Source organism: Manacus candei, unplaced genomic scaffold (assembly GCF_025592945.1).
Source record: "Manacus candei isolate 608988 ecotype Guabito, Panama unplaced genomic scaffold, ASM2559294v1 h1tg000071l, whole genome shotgun sequence".
In the NCBI taxonomy this organism is placed as follows: Eukaryota; Metazoa; Chordata; class Aves; order Passeriformes; family Pipridae; genus Manacus; species Manacus candei.
Window position 1 is genome coordinate 11761325 of NW_026138119.1, and position 24843 is coordinate 11786167.

Here is a 24843-nt window from a genome sequence, read left to right on the forward strand (position 1 = left end):
TTTGGGGGATCTCCTTCCCCTTCCCTCTGGCCCGAAAGCAAATGCCCTCCAGTTGGCCGTGGCAGGTGTGGGTGTGTGCAGGCTGTGGTTGAGAAGGGTAAGGAGGGGGTGATGTTTGGGCAGAGTCCAGCAGGTGATGTCTTTCGTGTCTGGCAAGGCAAGGCAAAGAGGAGCTTCTGTGCTGATGCTGTCACTTGTTTTTTTTCTCTGTTGGAACTGGAACAAGGATGTTTGTCCGGGAAAAGTGCTGCCCTACTCCATGTGGCCCCTTCCCCAGTCACATGTTCTTTCTATTTTACCAGCAGTCCTTAGTTGGCACCACGACAATACAGTTGTCAGTATTCACGACTTACCCATCAACCACTTCTCTTCTGGGCTCCTACACTTGCCAACCCCAAGCTGCTCCTAAGTTCTCTTGCTTTCAGTTCATAAAGAGGTCTTTGTCAAGTGTTACTGATTTAGAAACTAAACCCTGACATCTTTGTCTTTGCCAAAGATGTGTGTGAAAGGGCAGTGCTGTTGCAAAGCAGTGTTGAGCTTCACACTGGGTGACTTGACAGCTTGCTCTGCATCACCCATGCACCCTGGGTTTCTTTGAAAAGTACTTTTTACTCCAAATGTGACACCACCTTAGCCTGTAGGACATCCTGTCCCCAAATGGATAACTGTAAATATGAATAGTAAAAAAGTGAGCCCCTCCATTATTCAAGAAAAACTTGTATCTCTGTACTAAAAGCATCCAAGGGTCATGTCCCCCAGTTTTCTATCTGACAAATTGCATACGGACGAATGTTCCTCCAACACCAAAGGTACCACTACAGAAAGCTCTTGCTGCCAATAGAGTACCCAGGCAGAAAAAACAACTTTACCACAAACCTAAAGCTTCCTGTCTTTTTTTCCTGAGGATAAGGGCTGTTGTTTCCTGTTTTCTACCCTGCCTCCCAACTGCCAGCCCTACCCCCAATACTGCATACGGACGAAGATCTTTCCCACACCAATGGTGCCAGCACAGAACGCTTTTTCTGCCCAAGGAGTTTCCAGGCTGACAAACCCACTGTAACAAAAAGCACAAGCTTCCAGGCTTTCTTTCCTGGCCATAAGGGCTGATACTTCCGATTTTCAGACCTGCCTCTCAACTCCCAGCCCTACTCCCAAAATTGCATACGCACGAAGATTCCTCCCACATCAAAGGTACGAGCACAGAAAGCTCTTGCTGCCCAAGGAGTTTCCACGCTGAGAAACCAACTGCACCACAAAGCCAAAGCTTCCAATCTTTCTTTCCTAGGGATAAGGGCTGTTGTTTCCAGTTTTCAGTCCTGCCTCCCACATACCAGACAGACCCCTAAAATTGCATACGGATGAAGATTCCTCCCACACCCAAGGTCCCAGCACAGAAAGCTCTTGTTGACTGTGGAGTCTCCAGGCTGACAAACACACTGCAACAAAAAACCAATGTGTCCAGTCCTTCTTTCCTGGGGATAAGGGCTGTTGTTTCCTGTTTTCAGCCCTGCCTCCCAACTGCCAGCCCAACTCCCAAAATGGCATACGGACTAAGATTCCTCATAGAAAAAAGGTCATAGCACAGAAAGCTCTTGCTGCTCATAGAACGCCCAGCCTTGCTCACCAACTGCAACACAAAGCAAAAGTTTACAGGCTTTCTTCCCTGGCGATAACGGCTGGTGTTTCCTCTTTTCAACCCTGTCTCCCTAATGCCAGCTTGACTCCCAAAATTGCATAGAGACGAAGATTCCTCCCACATCAAAGGTGATAGCACAGAAACCTCTTTGTGATCATGGAGTCCCCAGGCTGACATACCCAGTGCACAACAAAGCCATATCTTCCAGTATTTCTTTCCTGGCCATCAGGGCTGTTGTTTCCTTTTTTTCAGCCCTGCTACACAACTACCAGTCAGACTCCCAAAATTGAATACGGACGAAGATTCCTCCCACACCAAAGGTGGCAGCACAGAAAGCTCTTGCTGACCATGGAGTGCTCAGTATTGCCCACCAACTGCAGCACAAAGCCCAGGGTTCCAGTCTTTCTTTCCTGGGGATAAGGGCTGCTGTTTCCTCTTTTCAGCCCTACCTCCCAAATGTGAGCCAGACTCCAAAAATTGCTTATGGACGAAGAGTCCTCCGACAAGAAAGGTGTCAGCACAGAAAGCTCTTGCTGCCCAAGAAGTCTCCTGGTTGACAAACCCACTGCAACAAAAAGCTAATGTTTCCAGGCTTTCTCTCCTGGGGATAAGGGCTGTTGTTTCATGTTTTCAAACCTGCCTCCAAACTGCCAGCCCAACTCCCAAAATTGAATATGGACGAAGATTCCTCCCACACCAGAGTTACCCACGTTGAAAGCTCTTGCTGCCCAAGGGGTCTCCAGGCTGGCAAACCAACTGCAACAAATGCAAAATCTTCCAGTCTTTCTTTCTTGGCCATAAGGTGTGTCAGCCTGGGGACTCCATGAGCAGGAAGACCTTTCTGTGCTGGCACCAGTTGTGTAGGAAAGATCTTCGTCCATATGCAGTTTTGGGGGTAGGGCTGGGAGTTGGGAGGCGGGGCTGAAAACAGGAAACAACAGCCCTTCTGGCCAGGAAAGAAAGCCTGGAAGCTTTCGCTTTGTGGTACAGCTGGTGTGTCCACCTGGGGACTCCAAGAGCAGCAAGAGCTTTCTGTGCTTGCACCTTTTTTCGTGCGGGAGGAATCTTAGTCCATATGCAATTTTGGGAGCCTGGCTGGTAGCTGGGAGGCAGGATTGGAAACAGGAAACAACAGCCCTTCTGGCCAGGAAAGAAAGCCTGTAAACTTGCTTTGTGGTGCAGTGGGTTTGTCTGCCCCTAGACTCCTTGGACAGCCAGAGTTTTCTGTGCTATCACCTTTGTGTGGGAAAAATCTTTGTCCTATGCAGTTTTGGTCTTCTGGCTGGCATTTGGGAATCAGGGCTGATAACAGGAAACAACAGCCCTTACTGCCAAAAAAGAAAGTGGAAGCTTTTGCTTTTTTTTGCAGTGGGTTTGTCACCCTGGAGAGTCCTTGGGCAGCAATAGCTTTCTGTGTTGGTACCTTTAGTGTGGGAGGAATCTTCGTCCATATGCAATTCTGGGTGTCTGGCTGGCAATTGTGAGGCAGGGCTGAAAACAGGAAACAACAGCCCTTATGTCCTGGAAGGAAAGCCTGGAAGCTTTGGCTTTTTGTTGCAGTCGGTTTGCCAGCCTGGAAACTCCTTGTGCAGCAATAGCTTTCTGTGTTGGTGTGGGAGGAATCTTCGTCCATATGCAATTTTAGGAGTCTGGCTGGCATTTGGGAGGTTGGGCTGGTGATACCTTAAGCCCGTAATGGTTTTTATTTGTCTAATATTTTTAAGCCTTTTAAGTTTTATGAGGAGACTCTAAAAGCAGCATCCCTTACATCCCTTTCCCTGTAGCACCTTTTTTTACACATTCCTTAACCCTCTTACCGCATTCGATGCTCCCTATATCACTCCTACCCCCAAATCCAGTAGAAATGTTTAGTCTTTTGTCCAGGCAAGGCCTAGCTTGTTTGGAGAACAGGATATCAGGGCCTGAATAACAAAATGAAGTCAAGAATTAGGTAACTATGTAGTCTTTGTGCTTAGAAGAAGATGAAGATGGATGAACAGAGGGTCCCAAAATACACCCCAGACCCATTTTCAGGGGGTGGACCCGGGGCGGTCCAGAGTAAAGGCCACAGGGTGGACACATTTGGGATTGGATGGATGGTATTATAAAATGTAACCTCTCGGGCACAGGGGCGTCTTAACATCTTTGCCTTGGCATAATAAACCCTTTCCTTAACTCACCCCTAATTAACTGCTCCGGGGATTTTTTTCAGCACCATAAATCCCACGGCATCATTGGAAACAGGAAACAACAGCCCTTATCCCCAGGAAAGAAAGACTGGAAGCTTTGGCTTTCTGGTGCAGTTGGTGTGTCGACCTGGGGACCAAAGATGAGACAGAGCTTTCTGTGCTGGCACCTTTGATGTGGGAGAAATCTTCGTCCGTATGCAGTTTTGGGAGTCTGGCTGGCATTTGGGAGGCAGGGCTGAAAACAGGAAACAACAGCCTTTATCGCCAGGAATGAAAGCCTGTAAACTTTTGCTTTGTGGTGCAGTGGGTTTGTCAGCCTGGAGACTCCTTGGGCAGCAAGAGACTTCTCTTTTAGCACCTTTGTTCTGGGAGGAATCTTCGTCTATATGGAATTTTGTGAGTGTGGCTGGCAGTTGGGAGGCAGGGCTGAAAACAGGAAACAGCAGCCCTTATCCACAGGAAAGAAAGCCTGGAAACTTTGGCTTTGTGGTGCAGTTGGTGTGTCAGCCTGGGGACTCCATGAGCACAGAGCTTTCTGTGCTATCACCTTTGTTCTGGGAGGAATCTTTGTCACTATGAAATTTTGGGAGTCAGGCTATCAGTTGGGAGGCAGGGCTGAAAACAGGAAACAACAGCCCTTATCCCCAGGAAAGAAAGACTGGAAGCTTTGGCTTTGTGGCACAACTGGACGGCCACGCTGGGCACTCCATGGGCAGCAAGAGCTTTCGGGGTCTGGGAGTCAATTTGGGGGCCTCGGAGGGTTTGAGGGGAAGTTGGGAGTGTCCTGTGGGACCGGGATGGGATTTGACGGCTCCTGGAGGGGCTGGGAGGGGTTTATGCCTTTATACTGCGGGCATCGTCTAGTATTGATGGGGGTAATCGGTGAGCTGACTGTTTCATAATCATCCAAATTTTAACATACAATATGATTATTAGAATAAAAAGCAAGAAGGTAATATCAACAAAACAGTAACACGGTGAAGCTCTTGGTTGAAGACTTTGGTTGCTTCTTTTTCTCCAGTGATTTTAACTCTTTTTCGTCTGGGTTTTAATCCCACCTTTGGCATTTTGCTGTGAACGTTGTGTCCCCATATCCATTGGAAATTGTATTAACTCTTGATGAGAACCAAGTGGAATCCCAAGGTATGTGATATATTGATAGGATTTCACTGACTGGCTTTTAATTTTCCAGGCTTATGGCCATAATGCTTCTGCTCTTTAGCCACTTGAATCAGATTGAATTGAGTTGTTTTCCGGGTCGGGTTCTCTTGTTGAGTCCAAGGGTTTTTAGTGGATTCAGTTTCAGGCACAAAGGAATTTGAGGGAGGTAAAGAATAATCTTCCCTTTGTTCATTATCACAGGGATCACTCACTCTATTTTCATTAATGTGAGGAAAGCTGGGAGACTGTAGAAACATCAGTTGAACTTCAAAGTCTCCTGGTTTCTTTCTCTGCTGAGACTTAGAATCAGGGTTCTCTGTGGTTTCCCAAGTCTCAATGCCAGGGTAAGACACTGGTTTAGGAAGTTGCCTGACCAAACCAGGAGCCTGTTTTTTTAGCAACAGTTTTCTCTCTGCGCTCTGATGCAACAAGACTTTGAAGGTGGTCAACCTCAGTTTGAAGCAGCTCATTTTTAGCAACAAGTTTATCTGATTTTTCTCCTGTTTCCCTCTCAAAGGTTAACGATGACTTCAACACCACATTTTCTGATTTCAAAACAGTAGACTCAACATCAGAAATCCATTCATGACTTCCCTGTCAGCACTCCATGTGAATCTCTGTGCACTCACTTTGGCCTGAGAGAAACCTGCCTGTTTGCAAGGCACTGACTGGGCAACTTTTCTTTTTGCAGGTGGAAAAGGGTAGATGAAGAAAAAACAGATGGGTCCAGCAGAAGTGATGCTGCTTCTGCCAAAGACAGAGCAGAGGCCGAAAGCACTTTAGGAAGTTGCTTGCAGAAGCACTGTGCATTCCAAGTTACAGCTCAGGAGTCTCAGTGACTTATCCAACATGAGAGCTCCGTTTCCATTTCTCAACCCCCCGATTCCTCAGGAGTAGGAAACTGAAAACACTGCCTCAGAAAAGCTCCATTCCTTCCTAATAATTGTGCTTTGCCCTTCCCATTTGACAGTGCTCTTGGAAATGTGCTGCTGTGATCTGGATCTGTGAGCAGCCCTGACCTCCCACAGCACTCATCCAGCAGCAGGAAGACCCTGCCTGGCTCCTGCTGGGGTTCTTGCCACCACGACCCAGTATGGGTCAATGGAATGGGGAGCAGGGCGGTGGGACCAATAAGGACCAGTTAAGGGGGTTGGGGGCACTTCAGCATCTCCATCAAGGTCAGACCAGTACAGAGCAGCATAGACCAGTATATGTCGGTATAGACCAGTATAAACCAGTATGGACCAGTATGGACCAGTATAGGTCACTCTAACGGGGAATGAGGCGGTGGGACCAGTAAGGACTAGTTAAGGGGGTTGGGGGCACTTCAGCATCTCCATCAAGGTCAGGCCAGTACAGACCAGTATAAACCAGTATAGACCAGTATAGACCAGTAAAAACCAGTACGGACCAGTATAGACCAGTATGGACCAGTACGGGTCACTGGAATGCGGAATGGGGTGGTGGAACCAGTAAGGACCACTTAAGGGGGTTGGGGGCACTTAAGCATCTCCATCAACGTCAGACCAGTACAGACCAGTATAAACCAGTATGGACCAGTATAGACCAGTATAAACCAGGATAGACCAGTATAAACCAGTATAAACCAGTACGGGTCACTGGAACGTGGAATGGGGTGGTGGGACCAGTAGGGACCAGTTAAGGCAGAACTCAACTGGGACTTACTGGTTTGGGGGTGGGTGTGTCCCCTCTTTAGGTGGGCGTGTTCTCTCCCTGGGGGGCGTGTCCCCTCACAAGGTGGGCGTGGTCTCTCTGAGTGGGCGTGTCTTTTGCCTCCTCTCCCCCTCCCTGAACTGGGAGCTCAACTGGGACTTACTGGTTTTTGGGTGGGTGTGTCCCGTCCCAAGGATGGACCCAACTTCAGCCCCTCCCCCCACCGTTAAGGACCCCCCCAAGGCCTCTCCCACCCCTTCCTGCCCCTCCCCCACCCTCGTGGTCCCTTCCTACCTTTCCCCCACCCTCAGGGTCCTCTCCTGCCCCTCCCCCAGCCTCAGGGACCCTCAGGGACCCTCCCCCACCCTCAGAGTCTCTCCTGCCACTCTCCCACCCTCGGGGAACTTCCTGCCCTTCCCCCACCCTCAGGGACCCTCAGGGCCCCTACCCCACCCTTGGGGTCTTTTCCTGCCCCTCCCCCACCCTCAGGACCCTCCTGCCCCTCCCCCACTTTCAGGGACCCTCAGGGCCCCTCCCCCACCCTCAGGGACCCTCCTGCCCCTCCCAAACCTTCAAAGTCCCTCACTGCCCCTCCCCCACCCTTGAGGTCCTCTCCTGCCCCTCCCCCACTATCAGGGTCTCCTCCTGCCTCTCCCCCACCCTCAGGGCCCCTCAGGGCCCCTCCCCCACCCTAAGAGACCCCTTGTTCCTCTCCCCAACCCTCAGGGTCCCCTCCTGCCCCACCCCCACCCTCGGGGTCCCTCCTTCCCCTCCCCCACCCGCAGGGACCCACAGGGCCCCTCCCCCACCCTCAGGGACCCTCCTTCCCCACCCCCACCCTCAGTGACCCTCCTGCCCCTCCCCCACCCTCGGGGACCCTCCTGCCCCTCCCCCACCTTCAGGGTTCTCTCCTGCCCCTCCCCCACGCTCAAGGCCTTTCCCCTACCCCCAAAAAGCCCCCTCCCAGACCCCTCCCCCACCCTCTGAGCTCTTACTGGGCTCTTACTGGTGTTACTGGTGTTAGTGGGAGGGTCCCTGAGCTCTTACTGGTGTTACTGGGAGGGTTCCTGGGCTCTTACTGGTGTTACTGGGAGGGTCCCGGACCTCCCCAGTCTGTTACTGGTCCGTTACTGGGAAGAGGGTGTGGCCTCGTGCCACCACTGGTCCCTTACTGGTCTGTACTGGGAAGGGAGAGGGGAGGCGCCGCCCCCTCGAGGCCCCTCCCCCCACAGTGACGTCACCAGGTCCCAAAAATAGCCCCGGGGGGCCCAAACTGGGGGGCGGACACCCGGAGTTGCTCCAAGTGCGACCAGTTCAGGTACTGGGAGGGATTGGGAGGGACTGGGAGGGACTGGGAGGAGGCGGGGCCTCCCCCCTCTCCCCCCTCCGTGTCCTCGGGGTGACCTTGGGGGGGGAAGGGGATGGGCTCCTCCCAGTGGCTCCCAGTAGCTCCCAGTAAACCCAGTGACCCCCCCAGGAACCCCAGTTACTCACCTCAATCCCCCCAGTAACTCCCAGTAACCCCAGTGACCCTCCCAGTAACCCCAGTGACCCTCCCAGTAGCTCTTAGTGACCCTCCCACTAACCCCAGTTACCCCTCCCAGTAACCCCAGTGACCCCCCCAGTAACCCCAGTGACCCCCCCCCAGTAGCTCCCAGTAGCTCCCAGTAACCCCAATGTCCATCCCAGTAGCTCCCAGTAACTAGCAGTAACCCCAGTGTCCATCCCAGTAACTCCCAGTAACCCCAGTGTCCATCCCAGTAGCTCCCAGTAACTCCCAGTGTCCACCCCAGTGCCTCCCAGTATCTCCCAGGGCTCCCAGTAGCTCCCAGTAACTCCCAGTAACCCCCCAGTAGCTCCCAGTAACCCCCGTGTCCATCCCAGTGTCCATCCCAGTAACTCCCAGTAACCCTCCCAGTAGCTCCCAGTAACTCCCAGTAACCCCCCAGTAGCTCCCAGTAACCCCCGTGTCCATCCCAGTAACTCCCAGTAACCCTCCCAGTAACCCTCCCAGTAACTCCCAGTAACCCCAGTGACCCCCCAGTATCTCCCAGTAACCCTAGTGTCCATCCCAGTAACCCCAGTGATTCCCCCCCCCCAGTAGCTCCCAGTAACTCCCAGTGTCCCCCCCAGTGCCTCCCAGTATGTCCCAGTTTAACCCAGTTCCCCCCCTGCGGGCCCTGGGCCGGGTGGGGGAGAGGTGGGCTCACGTTTCCATGGCAACATCCCTTTCCCTCTGGCCCAGTTTCTCCCAAATCCTCCCAGTTTAACCCAGTTTTTCCACATTTTTCCCCATTTTCCCAGATTTTTTCCCCATTTTCCTGGATTTTTCCCAATTTTCCCACATTTTCCCATTTTTTCCCTTTTCTCCCACTATCTCTGATTTTCCCCACATTTTTCCCACATTTTCCCAGATTTTTCCCCATTTTCCCACATTTTTCCCCATTTTTTTCCACATTTTCTTGAATTTTTCCCATTTTTTCCACATTTTCCCACATTTTTCTCCAGATTTTCCCAGATTTTTTCCCACATTTCCCCCCATTTTTTCCAAATTTTCTCATATTTTTCCCATTTTTCCACATTTTTCTCCACATTTTCCCACATTTTTCCCACATTTTCCCACATTTTTCCTCATTTTTCCAAGAATTTCCCCATTTATCTGTTTTTTTCCCCATTTTCCCAGATTTTTCCCATTTTTCCCACATTTTCCCACATTTTTCTCCAGATTTTCCCAGATTTTTCCTCATTTTTCCCTGAATTTCCCCCATTTCCCCCCCATTTTCCCAGATTTTTCCCATTTTTTCCCCATTTTTCCCAGATTTTCCCATTTTTTCCCCATTTTCCCCTCAATTTTTCCCCATTTTTCCCAGATTTCCCCCCATTTTTCCCAGAATTTCCCAGACACCAACTGCACCACAAAACCAAAGCTGGTAGGTTTTCTTTCCGGGTGATAAGGATGGTTGTTTCCTGTTTTCAACCTTGCCTCCCATCTTCAAGCTCGACTCCCAAAATTGCATACGGACGAAGATCTTTCCCAAACCGAAGGTGCCAGCACAGAAAGCTCTTGCTGCCCAAGGAGTCCCCAGGTTGGCAAACCAACTGCACCACAAACCCAAAGCTTCCAGGCTTTCTTTCGTGGGGATAAGGGCTGGTGTTTTCTGTTTTCAGCCCCGCCTCCCAACTGCCAGCGCCACCCGCCAAAATTGCATAAAAAGAAAGATACCTCACAGACGAAAGTTTCCAGCACAGAAAGCTTTTGCTTCTCGTGGTGTGCTCAGCGTGGCCCACCAACTGCACCACACAGCCAAAGATTCCAGGCTTTCTTTCTTGGGCATAAGGGCGGTTGTTTCCTGTTTTCAGCCCTGCCTCCCAAATGCCAGCCAGACTCCCAAAATTGCATTCGGACCAAGATTCCTCACAGAAAAAAGGTGATAACACAGGAAGCTCTTGCTGCCCATGGAGTCCCCAGGCTGACACATCAACTGCACCACAAAGCCAAAACTTCCAGTCTCTCTTTCCTGGCCATAAGGGCTGTTGTTTCCTGTTTTCAACCCTGCCTCCCAACTGCCAGCCAGACTCCCAAAATTGCATATGGACGAAGATTCCTCCCACATTGAATCCGAAAAACCGGTTTGACAAACTGCTCAGAGACTTTTGATCTTTTGAGCAGCAAAGGTATTTATTAGCAGCATTGGGAGCAAGCCAGCTATTGCTGGAAAAACTTGCTCACCGGCTCCTCAGAAAATCAGCACTTTTATACAATTTTCAGATGCGATTAAATGCATATTCGAACGATTACAACATCTATCAATACATATTAATAATAGGCGGAGTATAGGCGGAGCTTGGGGCGGTACTTCTCTTGGCACCCCATTTCGAGGGGTCGTTCTGATCTTCATCCATAGGGCAGGGGTCTCTAACTCATTTTCCTCAGCTTGACCCTTCTTCTTTTCCATTGTTCTTGACCCGTTCACTGAAGCTTGGAAAAGGTCCTGGCTCCAGGCCTATTTCTCCTATTCAAATGTCTACCTGATCCTGTTATATTTCTAATTTATTGCTTCTAAGTCTATTACATGTTTTCGTACTATGCTCTTAAGCTTTGGTCCAGTAAGTAGAACAGAACGGGTACAGATCGTTTTGGATATTGGTAACTTGTTTGCAGGCCCAAATCTCTTAGTTAACTCTTTTGGGGCCTAACCTCCTATATCAACATCAAAGGTGACAGCACAGAAAGCTCTTGCTGCCCATGGAGTCTCCAGGTTGACAAACCAACTGCACCACAAAACCAAAGCTTCCAGTCTTTCTTTCCTGGCGATAAGGGCTGTTGTTTCCTCTTTTCAACCCTGCCTCCCAAATACCAGCCAGACTCCCAAAACTGCATATGGACAAAGATTTCTCCCACACCAAAGGTGCTAACATGGAAAGCTCTTGCTTCCCAAAGAGTCTCCATACTGAAAAATCCACTACACCACAAAGCAAGGGTACAGGTTTTCTTTCCTGGCCAGAAGAGCTGTTGTTTCCTGTTTTCAATCCTGCCTCCCAGCTACCAACCAGGCTCCCAAAATTGCATATGGACTAAGATTCCTCCCACACGAAAAAAGGTGCAAGCACAGAAAGCTCTTGCTGCTCTTGGAGTCACCAGGTGGACACACCAACTGCACCAGAAAGCCAGAGCTTCTAGTCTTTCTTTCCTGGCCAGAAGGGCTGTTGTTTCCTGTTTTCAGCCCCACCTCCCAACTCCCAGCCCTACCCCCAAAATTACATACGGACGAAGATATTTCCTACACCACTGGTGCCAGCACAGAAAGGTCTTCCTGCTCACGGAGTCCCCAGGCTGACACACCTTATGACCAGGAAAGAAAGACTGGAAGATTTTGAATTTGTTGCAGTTGGTTTGCCAGCCTGGAGACCCCTTGGGCAGCAAGAGCTTCCAGTGTTGGTAACTCTGGTATGGGAGAAATCTTTGTCCGTATGCAGTTTTGAGAGTTGGGTTGGCAGTTAGGAGGCAGGGTTGAAAACAGGAAACAACAGCCTTTATCCCCAGGAAAGAAAGCCTGGAAACATTAGCTTTTTGTTGCAGTGGGTTTGTCAGCCTGGGCACACATTGGGCAGCAAGAGATTTCTGTACGACACTTTTCTTGTGGGTGGAATCTTTGTCCATATGCAAATTTGGGAGTCTGGTTGGTAGTTGGGAGGCAGGGCTGAAAAAAGGAAACAACAACCCTTATGACCTGGAAAGAAATACTGGAAGATATGGCTTTGTTGTACAGTGGGTGTGTCAGCCAGGGGACTCCATGATCAGAAAGAGGTTTCTGTGCTATCGCCTTTGATCTGGGAGGAATCTTTTTCTGTATGCAATTTTGGGAGTCGAGCTGGCATTTGGGAGACAGGGTTGAAAAGAGGAAACACCAGCCCTTATGGTCAGGAAAGAAAGCCTGAAAACTTTTGCTTTGTGTTGCAGTTGGTGAGCAAGGCTGGGCATTTTATGAGCACCATGAGCTTTCTGTGCTATGACCTTTTTTCTGTGAGGAATCTTAGTCCGTATGCAATTTTGGGAGTCGGGTTGGCAGTTGGGAGGTGGGGCTGAAAACAGGAAACAACAGCCCTTATCCCAAGGAGAGAAAGCCTGGAAACATTAGCTTTTTGTTGCAGTGGGTTTGTCAATATGGAGATTCTTGGGAAGCAAAACCTGTCTGTGCTGGTACCTTTCTTGTGAAAGGAATCATCGTCTGTATGCAATTTTGGGAGTCTGGCTGGCAGCTGGGAGGCTGGGTTGAAAACAGGAAACAACAGCCCTTATCCCCAGGAAAGAAAACCTGGAAACTTTGGCTTTTTGGTACAGTGAGTTTGTCAGCCTGGAGACCCCTTTGGTAGCCAGAGTTTTCTGTGCTATCACCTTTGTTCTGAGAGGAATCTTAGTCCGTATGCAATTTTGGGAGTTGGGCTGGCAGTTGGGAGGCAGGGCTGAAAACAGGAAACAGGAGCCCTTACTCCTAGGAGAGAAAGACTGGAAATTTTGGCTTTGTGTTACAGTGGGTTTTTCAGCCTGGAGACCCCATGAGCATCAAGAACTTTCTGTGCAGGCATCAGTGGTGTGGGAGGAATCTTTGTCAGTATGCAATTTCGGTTGTTTTGTTGGCAGTTGGGAGGCAGGGCTGAAAACAGGAAACAACAGCCCTTATCTCTAGGAAAGAAAGACTGGAAGCATTCGCTTCGTGGTTCCGTTGGTTTGTCAGCCTGGAGACTCCATGGGCAGCAAGAGCTTTCAGTGGTGGCACCTTTGGTGTGGGAGGAATCTTTGTACGAAAGCAATTTTGGGAGTCTGGCTGGGAGTTGGGATGCAGGGCTGAAAACAGGGAACAGCAGCCCTTATCCCCACGAAAGAAAGACTGGAAGCTTTGGCTTTGTGTTACTGTTGGTGTGTCAGCCTGAGGACTACATGGGCAGCAAGAGCTTTCTGTGCTGGTACCTTTGGTGTGGCAGAAATCCTTGTTTGTATGCAATTTTGCGAGTCGGGCTGGGAGTCGGGAGGCAGGGTTGAAACCAGGAAACAATAACCATTATCCCCAGGAAAGAAAGCCCGCAACGTTTTGCTTGGTGGTCCAGTTGGTTTGTCAACCTGGGTACTCTATTGGCAGCAAGAGCTTTCTGTGCTGGCACCTTTGGTGTGGGAGGAATCATCGTCTGGATGCAGTTTTTCAGGGTATGGCTGGGAGTTGGGAGGCAGGTCTGAAAACAGGAAACAACAACCCTTATTGCCAGGCAAGAAAGACTGGAAGATTTGGCTTTGTGGTGCAGTTGGGTTTGTCAGCCTGGAGACTCCATGGGCAGCAAGATCTTTTTGTGCTGGCACCTTTGGAGTGGCAGGAATCTTTCTTTGTATGCAATTTTGGGAGTCAGGCTGGCATTTGGGAGGCAGGTCTGAAACCAGGAAACAATAGCCCTTATCCCCAGGAAAGAAAGCCCGCAAGGTTTTGCTTGGTGGTCCGGTTGGTTTGTCAACCTGGGTACTCTATTGGCAGGAAGAGCTTTCTGTGCAAGCACCTTTGGTGTGGGAGGAATCATCATCCGTATGAAATTTTTGGTGTAGGGCTGGCATTTTAGAGGTAGGCCTGAAAAGAGAAACAGCAGCCCTTAATCCCAGGAAAGAGAGCCTGGAAGCTTTGGTATTGTTTTGCACTTGGTGAACCAACCTGGAGACTCCATGGGCAGCAAGAGTTTTCTGTGGTGGCACCTTTGGTGTGGCAGCAATCTTTGTCTGTATGGAATTTTTGGAGACAGGCTGGTAGTTGGGAGGCAGGGTTGAAAACATGGGAGAACCCTGATTCTTAGTCTTAGGAGAGAAAGAATCCAGGAGACTTTGAAGTTCAACTGATGTTTCTACAGTGTCCCAGCTTTCCTCACATTAATGAAAATTGGCTTATTGAGGATAATGAGGATGCAGCTTCTGCTATGGGGAATTCTAAGCATTCTGGGATCAGTAAGACAACCTGGTAAGTAACACTTGAGCCAATGGGGGGTTGTCTTGGGGGCTTGTTTCCCTTCTTTTTTCTGTCTCTCGGTTTCTCATTTTGTTTGCTACTTTCTTTGGAATAAATGTTGTTTTGTTCAGCTTTCAACTGTGTACTGGTTTCAGTTTTGGCAATCTCCCTGCTAGACACAGACATAACAAACAAATGACAGCATCAGCAGATGCCTTTCCATTCCTCTTTCCCTTCCCATTCTCCATTCCTCTTCCCTTCCCATTCCCACAACCAACACACTATTTCATTTCTCACTTTAACAAAGCTCTTTTCTCCTTCAAGCCCCTCAAAGGCGCCAAGGCCACATAGGAGGCCACACACAAACAGTACCCTCTTCCCACTTGACAACACCTTCCCCCTCACTGTTCTACAGGGAACACCAGGAATCTGCTCACAGAGGCCTCTCGTTTCCCATCAGTAGCTCAGCACAAGGAGCTAAAGGAGCTCAAGCCTTAGGCCACAAGAGCTGACAGCGAGGAAACTTTGGGAGCAAACTAATGCTGCTAACACGGACCCAGCTGAATCCAGCACACAATCACAGAATCCAAGAGTCCTTCAGCTTGGAAAAGACCTCCAAGCTCACTGAGTCTTGTGCAGCCCCTCCCCGACCACCTTCAGGGAGGGGATGATGCTTTGCACAAGCACCAAAAGGAATGTTGTGAAAGCCATGACCTGCAGGAGGACACAGAGAAGGGCTTGGTTGGGGCTGGGAAGGAGGGAGCTGGCGCTGGGGGAGTGGGGATGGAGCCTCGGGGATGTGGCGCAGCAAGGACAGGGGCCCAGGCAGCTGGCAGGCGGCAAGGCCTCACCACCTGCCCCAGCAGCAGCACCGGGCCCTGCCCAAGGCGCTCCTGCCAGGGGCTGGGCCCTGCAGGCAGGGGCAGAACCCACTCCCTGGGGCGGCCTTGCTACCCTGGCCCTCGTCCGGCCCAGCCTCTCCCTGTGTGCGTGCTCCCCACAGCACAGGCTGCACTGGGCAGCATCCCCTGATGGGCCCTGCAGAGCTGCCCCACGCGGACACTTCCCTTTTATGTCACAGGTGCCACAGCCTGTCCCAGCCAGCCCTGCCCATTGTCCCCACCCCGGCTCAGTGACTCACAGTGGCCCCTGGCAACCAAAGAACCAAAGCCCCACACCCCCAGAGTGCAGCCCCACCCATGTGCAAGGGGCCCCCAAGGCTTCCCTGCACAAAGCAGCCCCTCCAAACCCTTGTCAGATAGAAAACTGGGGGACGTGACCCTTGGATGCTTTTAGTACAGAGATACAAGCTTTTCTTGAATAATGGAGGGGCTCACTTTTTTACTATTCATATTTACAGTTATCCATTTGGGGACAGGATGTCCTACAGACTAATGTGGTGTCACATTTGGAGTGAAAAGTACTTTTCAAAGAAACCCAGGGTGCATGGGTGATGCAGAGCGAGCTGTCAAGTCACCCAGTGTGAAGCTCAACACTGCTTTGCAACAGCACTGCCCTTTCACACACATCTTTGGCAAAGACAAAGATGTCAGGGTTTAGTTTCTAAATCAGTAACACTTGACAAGACCTCTTTATGAACTGACAGCAAGAGAACTTAGGAGCAGCTTAGGGTTGGCAAGTGTTGGAGCCCAGAAGAGAAGGGGCTGATGGGTATGTCGTGATTACTGACAGCTGGATGGTCGTGGAGCTGACCAAGGACTGTTGGTAAAATAGAAAGAACAACATGTGACTGGGGAAGGGGCCATGTTTGGGAGCAGGGCAGCATCCTAGGGCAGCACTTTTCCTGGACAAACATCCTTGTTCCAGTTCCGACAGACACAAAAACAAGTGACAGCATCAGCATCAGCATCAGCTCCTCTTTGCCTTGCCTTGCCAGACACGAAAGACATCACCTGCTGGACTCTACCCAAACACCAGCCCCCTCCTTACCCTTCTCAACCACAGCCTGCACACACCCACACCTGCCAGGGCCAACTGGCTGTTTCTCTTCTCTTTTCTGCCTGGGGGTGAAGGAAGAAGGACAGGGAGGGCATTTGCCTTTGGGCCAGAGGGAAGGGGAAGGAGATCCCCCCAAATCCATCCCTGGCAGGATGGGGGCTGGGGGGGACATTGGGGGACCCCCAAGAGTATTTTTGAGGGGGGGAAGGATGGGGGTACCCACAGGGGGTTGGGGGGGAGGGACCAAGGAATCTCCTGGTGGGACACTGGGGGGTTCCCAGTAGTTTCTTGGGGGGGGGCTGACCCTCAGCAGTCCGGGGGGGAAAAATGGATGGAGGAATCCGCCGTAAAGGGTTGGGGAGACCCAAAAGATTCTAGGATGGGGTCGGGAGGGACCCAGGAGTCCTGAAGAGGCTTTGGGGGTCCCCAGGAGGGAGTTTGGGGGTCTGAGGTGGTTCCAGGAGATTTTGAAGGGTTAAGGGGATGCACAGGAGCTTTGGGGGGGACGGGGAAAGGCGGAGGGCTGGCCCCCAGGAGGGGGGCTTTTGGAGGGTCCCCAGGATTCTTGGGGGGATCTGGGCAGTTCCTGAGAGTCTTGGGGGAGATTTGGAGGGGTCACCAGGAGCCCCCAGACCCCTCGAACTCACCCGACACCACCATGGCCTCGTTGGGGCTGCACGTGAAAAATATCGCGGCGGGGGGAGACCCTGGGGCCGGGATCGATCGGGACCGATCAGGGTCAATCGCGATCCTCCCCTCCCCGCCCCCCCCCGCCCCGCTCCCGGCAGCCCCCGCGGAAGTTTCGACGTTCTATTGGGTGACTCACCGGCACAGGGACAGGGGCCCAGCAGAATTTGGCAATGACGTCATTCCAGCAGAGCCGTTCTATTGGCTGCGACCCACGAGGGAGCCCCAAAACCTGTTCATGGCTTGGGGGGAAGGACAGCCGGCACGGCCGGGAACGGGGGTGCAGAGGGTGTTCAAGTGCCCAGGAAAGGGGCAAAAAACTTTCCCCTCTCCCTCCCAGTGCCCCCTCAGCCCATCCCAGTGTCTCCCCTCTCTCCCAGTGCCCCCTCAGCCCATCCCGGTTTCTCCCCTGCTCTCCCAGTGTCCCCGTCCATCGAGGTCCCAGCCCGGCCCTGCCCCCTGCTCTGCTCCGGCCTGGATTTCTCCCCTGCAGGGGCAGCTGAGGTGGCTCCAGGGTGGGCGGGAGCTTTCGGGGCAGGGGGTGGCTCCTGACATGCTGCTGGAACCGCCCCTGCCTGGGCGGGCCCGTCAGCCTGGGGCACCTCCTCACCCGAGCCTGGGGGACGGGCCGGCAACTGGGAGGGGCTTTGGGAAGGAATGGGGAGGCTGAGAAGGGGTTGGAGGTCGTGGGGGTAAGTGGGAAGGTGTTTGGGGGAGCTTGGAGGGTTGGGAGGGAGGTTTGGAGATTGGGGCGACTGTGAGGGGTTTTGGGGAATCGTCGGGGGTCTGGGAAGGGACTGGGAGAGAGTTTGGGGGCATCCTCGAGGGGAAGGGGTCAACTAGGAGAGGGTTTGAGGGGTCCTGAGAGGGCTGGAAGTAACTGGGAGGGGTTTGGGGGCATCTTGTGGGGTTTTGTGGGTCTGGGAGGCAGTCTGGGGGCCTCGGAGGGTTTGAGGGGAAGTTGGGAGAGTCCTGTGGGACCGGGATGGGATTTGAGGGTTCCTGGAGGGGCTGGGAGGGCTTTATGCCTTTATACTGCGGGCATTGTCTAGTATTGATGGGGGTAATCCGTGAACTGACTGTTTCATAATCATCCAAATTTTAACAAGATTTTGAAGGTGGTCAACCTCAGTTTGAAGCAGCTCATTTTTAGCAACAAGTTTATCCGATTTTTCTCCCGTTTCCCTCTCAAAGGCTAACGATGATTTCAACAGCACATTTTCTGATTTCAAAACAGTAGACTCAACATCAGAAATCCATTCGTGACTTCCCTGTCAGCACTTAATCCGAATGTCTGTGCACTCACTTTGACCTGAGAGAAACCTGCTTGTTTGCAGGGCACTGACGGGGCAACTTTTCTTTTTGCGGGTGGAAAAGGGCAGATAAAAAACAGATGGGTCCAGCAGAAGTGATGCTGCTTCTGTCAAAAGCAGAGCAGAGGCCGAAAGCACTTTAGGAAGTTGCTTGCAGAAGCACTGTGCATTCCAAGTTACAGCTCAGCAGTCTCAGTGACTTGTCCAACATGGGAGCTCCTTTTCCATTTCTCAAGCCCCCGATTCCTCAGGAGTAGGAAACTGAAAACACTGCCTCAGAAAAGCTCCTTTCCTTCCAAATAATTGTGCTTTGCCCTTCCCATTTGACAGCGCTCTTGGAAATGTGCTGGTGTGATCTGGATCTGGGAGCAGCCCTGACCTCCCACAGCACTCATCCAACGGCAGTAAGACCTTGCCTAGCTCCTGCTGGGGTTCTCGCCACCCACCGACAGCTTCTCCTTTCAGAGATGTGGGCAACTACCGAGGCAGGATGAGACCTGACCCCGGCATGCAGCAAAGTCCCTGCCCTGGCACAAAGAAAGCCGGGGCACAGGGACCCTGCTCTGCAGGACAGCCCCAGGCACCCCTAGCTGCACCCCCACCTTCCCAGCCCGCAACCATCCCTGGCAGAAGGAACCCACCTGCGCTGTCCCTCTGATGGTGCTGTAGGGAAGACCTGCCCTGGAGAACATCCTCCTCCGGCGCAACAGAGAAACTGGGAGAGTCCTGACAGATGTACAAGGCTGTGGGATGTGGTAGCTTTAGGAGATTCCTCCAGGAACACAAGCGACATTGCCCTGCACCTGTAGACTCACTCTGCAGAGGAGTGTGAAGTTGTGTCCCCTGGGGAAGTCTCAGCTGAACACCTCCCATCTTTCTGCTGCCTTTAACCTCTCTCTGCCTTGCTTCTCTTCTTTCGTGGCTACAGGCAGTGCCCTCAACCCTGCTGGGCTGTGCAGAGGAGCTGCTCCTGGGCAGAGTTGTCTCTCTGCTGTGCTGCCCACTTGCCAGGAGCTCCCTGTGTGCCAGGAGCCCGGCCCAGCTGAGCAGCAGAGCAAGAGCCAAAGGGAGCCCTTTCTCTTCCCCCCTGGGTTCCCCACAGGTGTCCCTGGGGCTCCAGGGGAACCTGCTGTGGAACAGACTGAAGGAAACAATGATGTTCTCTCTTCTCCCCTCTTCTGTGACACTTCTTTCCAGCAGTGATATTTCTCTTCTTAGAAAATTAATGATGATCACCTTTTCTAGTTTCCTCACTACACAGGACACCAGGAGGGTGACAGCAAAGGATCTGGTAACTCCCTGGCACAGTGGGGGTTTTCCTGGAGTCACACACAGAAATGTGTCAGGGCTCTGAGAGGTGTCCACTCCTGAACTGGACTGATGCACTGCTCACACACGCTGGGGTGTTCAGAGACACGAGTCCTTCCCTCGCACACACACAGGCAGTTCATTGCAGCAGGGACAGTGTCTCCCTGGGCTCCTGCTTCCACTCCCAGAACCTGGAGCCACCTCAGCCCTGTAGTGCTCCCACCCTGCCCACTCCTACATTTCAGATGAACATTGGGGTTTTCTAGTCACTGGAACTGCCCAGTCCAGCCCCTCCCCGGTCCCCCCATCTCCCTGCCCCGCCCCAGCCCAGCAGAGCAGCACAGTCGTTTCTGGTCCTGCAGCAAGAAAGGGAGGCAATAGATGGACAGGGACAGTGACTGTGTGTCTGGACTACTCAGGAGATCATCAGCTCAGGTGGCAGCTCCTGCAGCCCCAGGGTCAGACCCTCTTCCTAGTGGCCCAGCCAGCTGCTGCCAAGTGGGCACAAGCTCTGCTGCCCAGGAGGGTCCTGTAGTGCAGGGCTTTGCAGATGGACATGTAGCAGTCGTAGGACATGATGGTGAGAAGGGCAAGCTCCACTGTGATCAAGAAGAGAAGCAAAAAACACCTGTGCAGCTCATCCTGAATAGGAGTTGCCCCTGGTGTTCCAGAGGGAATTGACCATGGCTTTGGGGACAGTGGTGCAGATGCAACCCAGGTGTGTGGGGGAGAGGTAGAGCAGGAAGAAGTCCCTGGGGGTGTGCAGGTGGTGGTAGGCTACGGCGCTGAGGATGAGGCTGCCCAGGAGGACAACCAGGGAGATGCCCAGGAAGAAGCAGAAGTTCAAGAGCTGCAACCCTCGCGTGCCAGGAGGAGGAAGTGGGGGATGGAGCTGCTGTTGGACATGAGCTTCCTCCGGGCATCAGGAAGTGTCCAAGGAGGAAAAGGCAGTGAAAACTTTGGGGACAGATTTCCTAGACCAAAGCCCATGAATTCCTCTGAGCATCTGCCCTCATCCCAAGTATCTGCAGTCACACATATGTAGATTCTGGACTGTAGAAGACAGACTTAGCATGACTTTAAGATGATTTCTTCTGAAATTTTTGATTTATTTTTCTACTGCCACGTCTGAGAGCTGTATCACGGTGACACAGAGGCGTCGTGGAACCAAAACAACACTGAGACATTCCAGAATCCCACATGTGTTGGGTCTGTTTGAGCTGGAGTTCATTTTCTCACTGCAGCCATCACAGTGCTGTGCTTTGCATTGGGAGCTGCAAAGGGGTTAATCACACCAGTGCTTTGGCAACTGCTGAGCAGGGCTGGCACAGCATCCGCACTCTCAGCTTCCTCCCTTGAACTGGGGGCAAGATCGTGGGAGGAGATACAGACAGGTCAGTTGAGCCAAATGGACCAAAGGGATATTGCAGAATATATAGCATCAACTGAGCTACAGGAGCTCAGGAAAGGAACAGGAAAGGGGGAATCAATTTTTTTACAATACTTACCTTCTGAGCGACCTCTCTGTGTGGTGAAACCCTGCTTCCCGTGAAGTGGTCAGGCATGACTGCTGACGGGAAGTAGAGAATAAAACTCTTTATTTTCCTCTTCACTGATGCATGCACAAACTTTGGCTTTTGCTTTAGTAAAGTGCCTGATCTCAAGGTAGAAGTCATTTTCCATCTTCTTCCATCTCTCCTGTCTGGCTGGGAAGGGCAGCGATAGAGCGGCTTGGTGGGCACCTGGCATCCAGACAAGGTCAACCTACTGCAACATTGCAGGCTCTCATGGAACCAAAGGACAGCTAGGACAATGGGGGAACTCATGGAATCAAGCGGTCGTCGTGACGCTGCCCTGAATCACGGAAGCAAATGTTCCCTGGGAATCTACAGAAAACCAGGGAATTAAGGGACGTCATTGGAACGTGCGGGACCTCATGGAATTAAACAAACCCTGGGATATCTTTGGAACTTCATGGAATCAAAGGGATAAAACAAAAAAATTAAATCCAATGACCAAAAATCATTGGATGGAACATTTCTTTAAGATGCCAACTGGGGAATCATGGGGTACTCTGCCATGCATGAATCAAAGAATCAGTATAACTTTTGGAATATAAATACAGTGATACTTGAAAGACCCCCCCTTCACAAGCAGTCCATACTTATGATTTTGGGGTCAAATAGCATCTGGGATTTTATTCGTGGAGCAAGACTGCCATCTAGCGTCCATTTTTTTTTTCCGGGAGGGGCAGTCATTTTCGCGGAGTTGTCTTTTCGTTTAGCCAGGCCCCGTAAGCATCTCTGTTTGATCTATCCGACTCCTAACCCCTAAACTAAATGTTATAGGACCAGTTAAGACATGTCTTAGAACTTCCCATTTGCTTAAACAATGTATAATTGACTTTCTTCTTTGCAGAACGATCTCTTATTAGAAAAGTTTTCTGAGGCATGTAAGCTAATTTCTTGAAGATGGGCATACGATACACTCTCTATTATATTCCATGTATCCTCTACATTCTCTCTCCTAAAATTAATTGTAGTCTTAAAAACTGCTACCATGCCAAGAAAGTAAATCCCTTTTTTGATTAGGATTTTTATCTAAGAAAAAAATTTCTGAATTACGAAGTCATTTAGAAAGGATATCCTCTCTCATTTTTGTGCCTTGGTGACAATATGGGGCCTCACGTAACAAATGGAACACTGAACAAATGGAACACTGCAGATTCCCGTGGAATCAAGGGACCATTGTGACATTCTAGGACCTCATGGAAGAGGGAGGCCCTGCAGAGAGACCTCAAAACAGAGGTTTGGGCAATCATCAACCAGAGGAAGTTCAACAAGGGGAAGTGCCGGATTCTGTCCCTGGGATGGGGTAACCCCGGATGCACAGGCAGACTGGGAATGACATGATGCATCGCAGTGCTGGAAAATGGCCTCTGGGGTCCTGGTGAATGGTCAGTTGGCCAAGAGTCAATGGTGCCCTGGGGGGGCTCAGTGCTCAGTCACAGGAGGGTTTTCAGACACACGATTCCTTCGCTTGCACACACACGCAGAGTGTTCAGGGCAGCAGGGGCAGTATCTCCTGGGGCTTCTGCTGCCACGCCCGGAGCCTGGATGCACCTCACCCCTTGTGGGGTGCCAACTGCTCTGCTACTGAGATGCCCCAAGGCTTCAGGGGTTGAAACGGGGAGCTCTGTCCAGAGAAGCACATCCCACAGCTGCATGCAGGGGCTCGACCAGGATTTAGTACCATAAATGCAAAGTGACACCGTGACACTCTTTGTCCCACATAACTTCAAGGTACCTCCAGGAGGTTGATGGCATTTGTACTTGTTCAGGGTCATCTCCCCACACCAACACCAGGTGTGTGCTCAAGACTAGTCTTTGCAATGCCAACAGAGACACCCTCTTTAGTAGTTCAGTGTCTCTCCAAGGAAGGTTAACGAACCTCTGTGGGCTGGGTGAGAAGCCAGTGCTGGAAGTAGTGGTTCTATTGTGAGTGCCAACCAAGAGTGGTTGGCAGGTGTGGAACGCATGCCCTGGAGAGCTGACCTGGATTTTCCTGTGCACATGGCAATTGATCACCCTGTCCTAGTGGTCCTTCATGTCCTCCTACGGAGGTGACAGAGATGGGAAAGAGAATGAACTTTTGGGCTGTGCATCTGAGTGCCCCTCAACCTGCTGCAGATATGCTTGTTCCAGCACCTTTATTTCAGGTGTGACAGGCTGTTCCCTGGTCCTCTGAGCAAGAGGAGCAGGAGGAGGGACACAGCAGTGCTCACTTACGGAGACTGTATCTCCATGAAGTTCAAAGCAGGAGGGAGATGGCACGCCACGTCCGAGCTTTCTGTGGGCATGGTGCTTCTCCCATGCACTGCCTTGCCGTAGCACTGGTGCCACAGCCCCCGAGAAAACCCCAAGTAGTCTTTTTCCGCAGCAAAAGTGCTCCTACTGCCAGAAGGAATGCTCCCCGGAATAGGTCAGGAGAGGTTAAGCCCGGGGCGCTGAGCCCGGAAGGATGTTCTTCCTTTTGTGCCCCTCGACCATTCTCACAAGCGCGTGCCCTGGAGGACAATTCAGGAGTCTCCACCTGCCAAAAGAGAAGAGATGTGAAGGATGAGAGGGTGGCGGTGACAGGAGCTCATGGTCTGTCAATGTTGAGCTCCCCGATACCAACCCACACCCCTGCCACATGCGGTGAAGGGAGGGAGAGGAAGGCAGAGTAGGGAAAGGAGGCGGAGAGGAGGCGGCCCGCCCGGTAGTAGAGAACAGCGGCTGGCGGTGTCAGTGAGACGCCGTGCGGCGGATGCGGCGTCTACGGTGGTGGCGTGGAGTTGGGCTGGCAGAGCTGGCGGCGGTTCCGTTCAGTGCGCAGGGTTGGCGGCCGGGGATAGTGGGGACAGGGACAGCTGCTGGGGTGACCATTTAATTCCCTCCAGGTTTCCATCCTGCCTGGCAGGTTCTTCACAGAGCTCTGCCCCCGAACTCTCCTCCTGTCCATCCCTCCCTCTTCTCCAAAAAGCATTCCCTCTTAACACTCATCACTCTTTTCTTTGTCGAACCGTTCCTCTTTCCTTGCTTTACTCTCTGTCCTTCAGATATCTCCTGCTGTCCATCCTTCCCCTTTCCATTCTTCAGTGGCTCCACCAATTCACCTATCTTTCCCGCACCCATCTCTCCAGCAAATACTAATGGACACTTCCACTACAGCACACCTTGACATCCTCTTAAAATTCTTCTCTGTTTCGTCCTGACTGCTTCTATGCCCTTTTTTCTGGGAAACAACATCCAGAGAATAAAGCACTTCTAAGGGCTTTCCTTCTTTTTCTCCCCGCCAATGTCTGCAGGCAGAGTCCAGGTGCATCAGGACCCATTGGCAGAGAAAACCGAGGACTGTGAAATCACCATCAAGTGCTCACACGCAAACATAAGAATAGGAGATTTTATGCATTTCTAGCAGCAGCTCCCGGACCACAGCACCGAACTCCCGGCACGCACTGATAAGGGGTCCAGAGAGCTGTGGGAGCCAGTGGTGCGGCTGTCTCTTTCGGGAGGTGGTCCTTGCACTGTCCTCTGGCTCTCTTACCCAGTAATGGGACACTGTTCTCTATTCTTGTGCCCTGGCGGAAGCGGGCTGATTGACACATTCATCTTTGGAGCTTGGAGATACACAACTCGGTTAATTATTTCTACAGCTGAGCAATGTAGCGCCCTTATGAAAACAAGGCGTTTCAGTCCTACACAAAGCATAGACTTCTGAGAGGATACATGAGTGCCAAGTGAGGTACACAGCACAGGGCAGCGCAAATCTGGGCATCCTGCAGTCAGTTGCAATGTGTGTCCCTATCTTCTCCTGAAGCATCGTCTCCTGGATACTCTGATCTACTGCAGGCAGGCACCGCAATTCTCTGTTCAATGAAGGTTTTTCTCTTT

The 24843-nt window shown here is 51.6% G+C and overlaps 1 long non-coding RNA gene across 1 annotated transcript in view; it reads left to right on the forward strand.

Moving 5' to 3' along the window:
* The first annotated feature begins 10439 nt into the window (after positions 1-10439).
* Positions 10440-24843, forward strand: part of LOC127480077 (uncharacterized) — a 45644-nt gene continuing 31240 nt past the window's right edge. The window contains exon 1 of the long non-coding RNA XR_007907760.1: positions 10440-10724. This is a non-coding gene — a long non-coding RNA (uncharacterized LOC127480077). The remainder of the gene's footprint in view (positions 10725-24843) is intronic.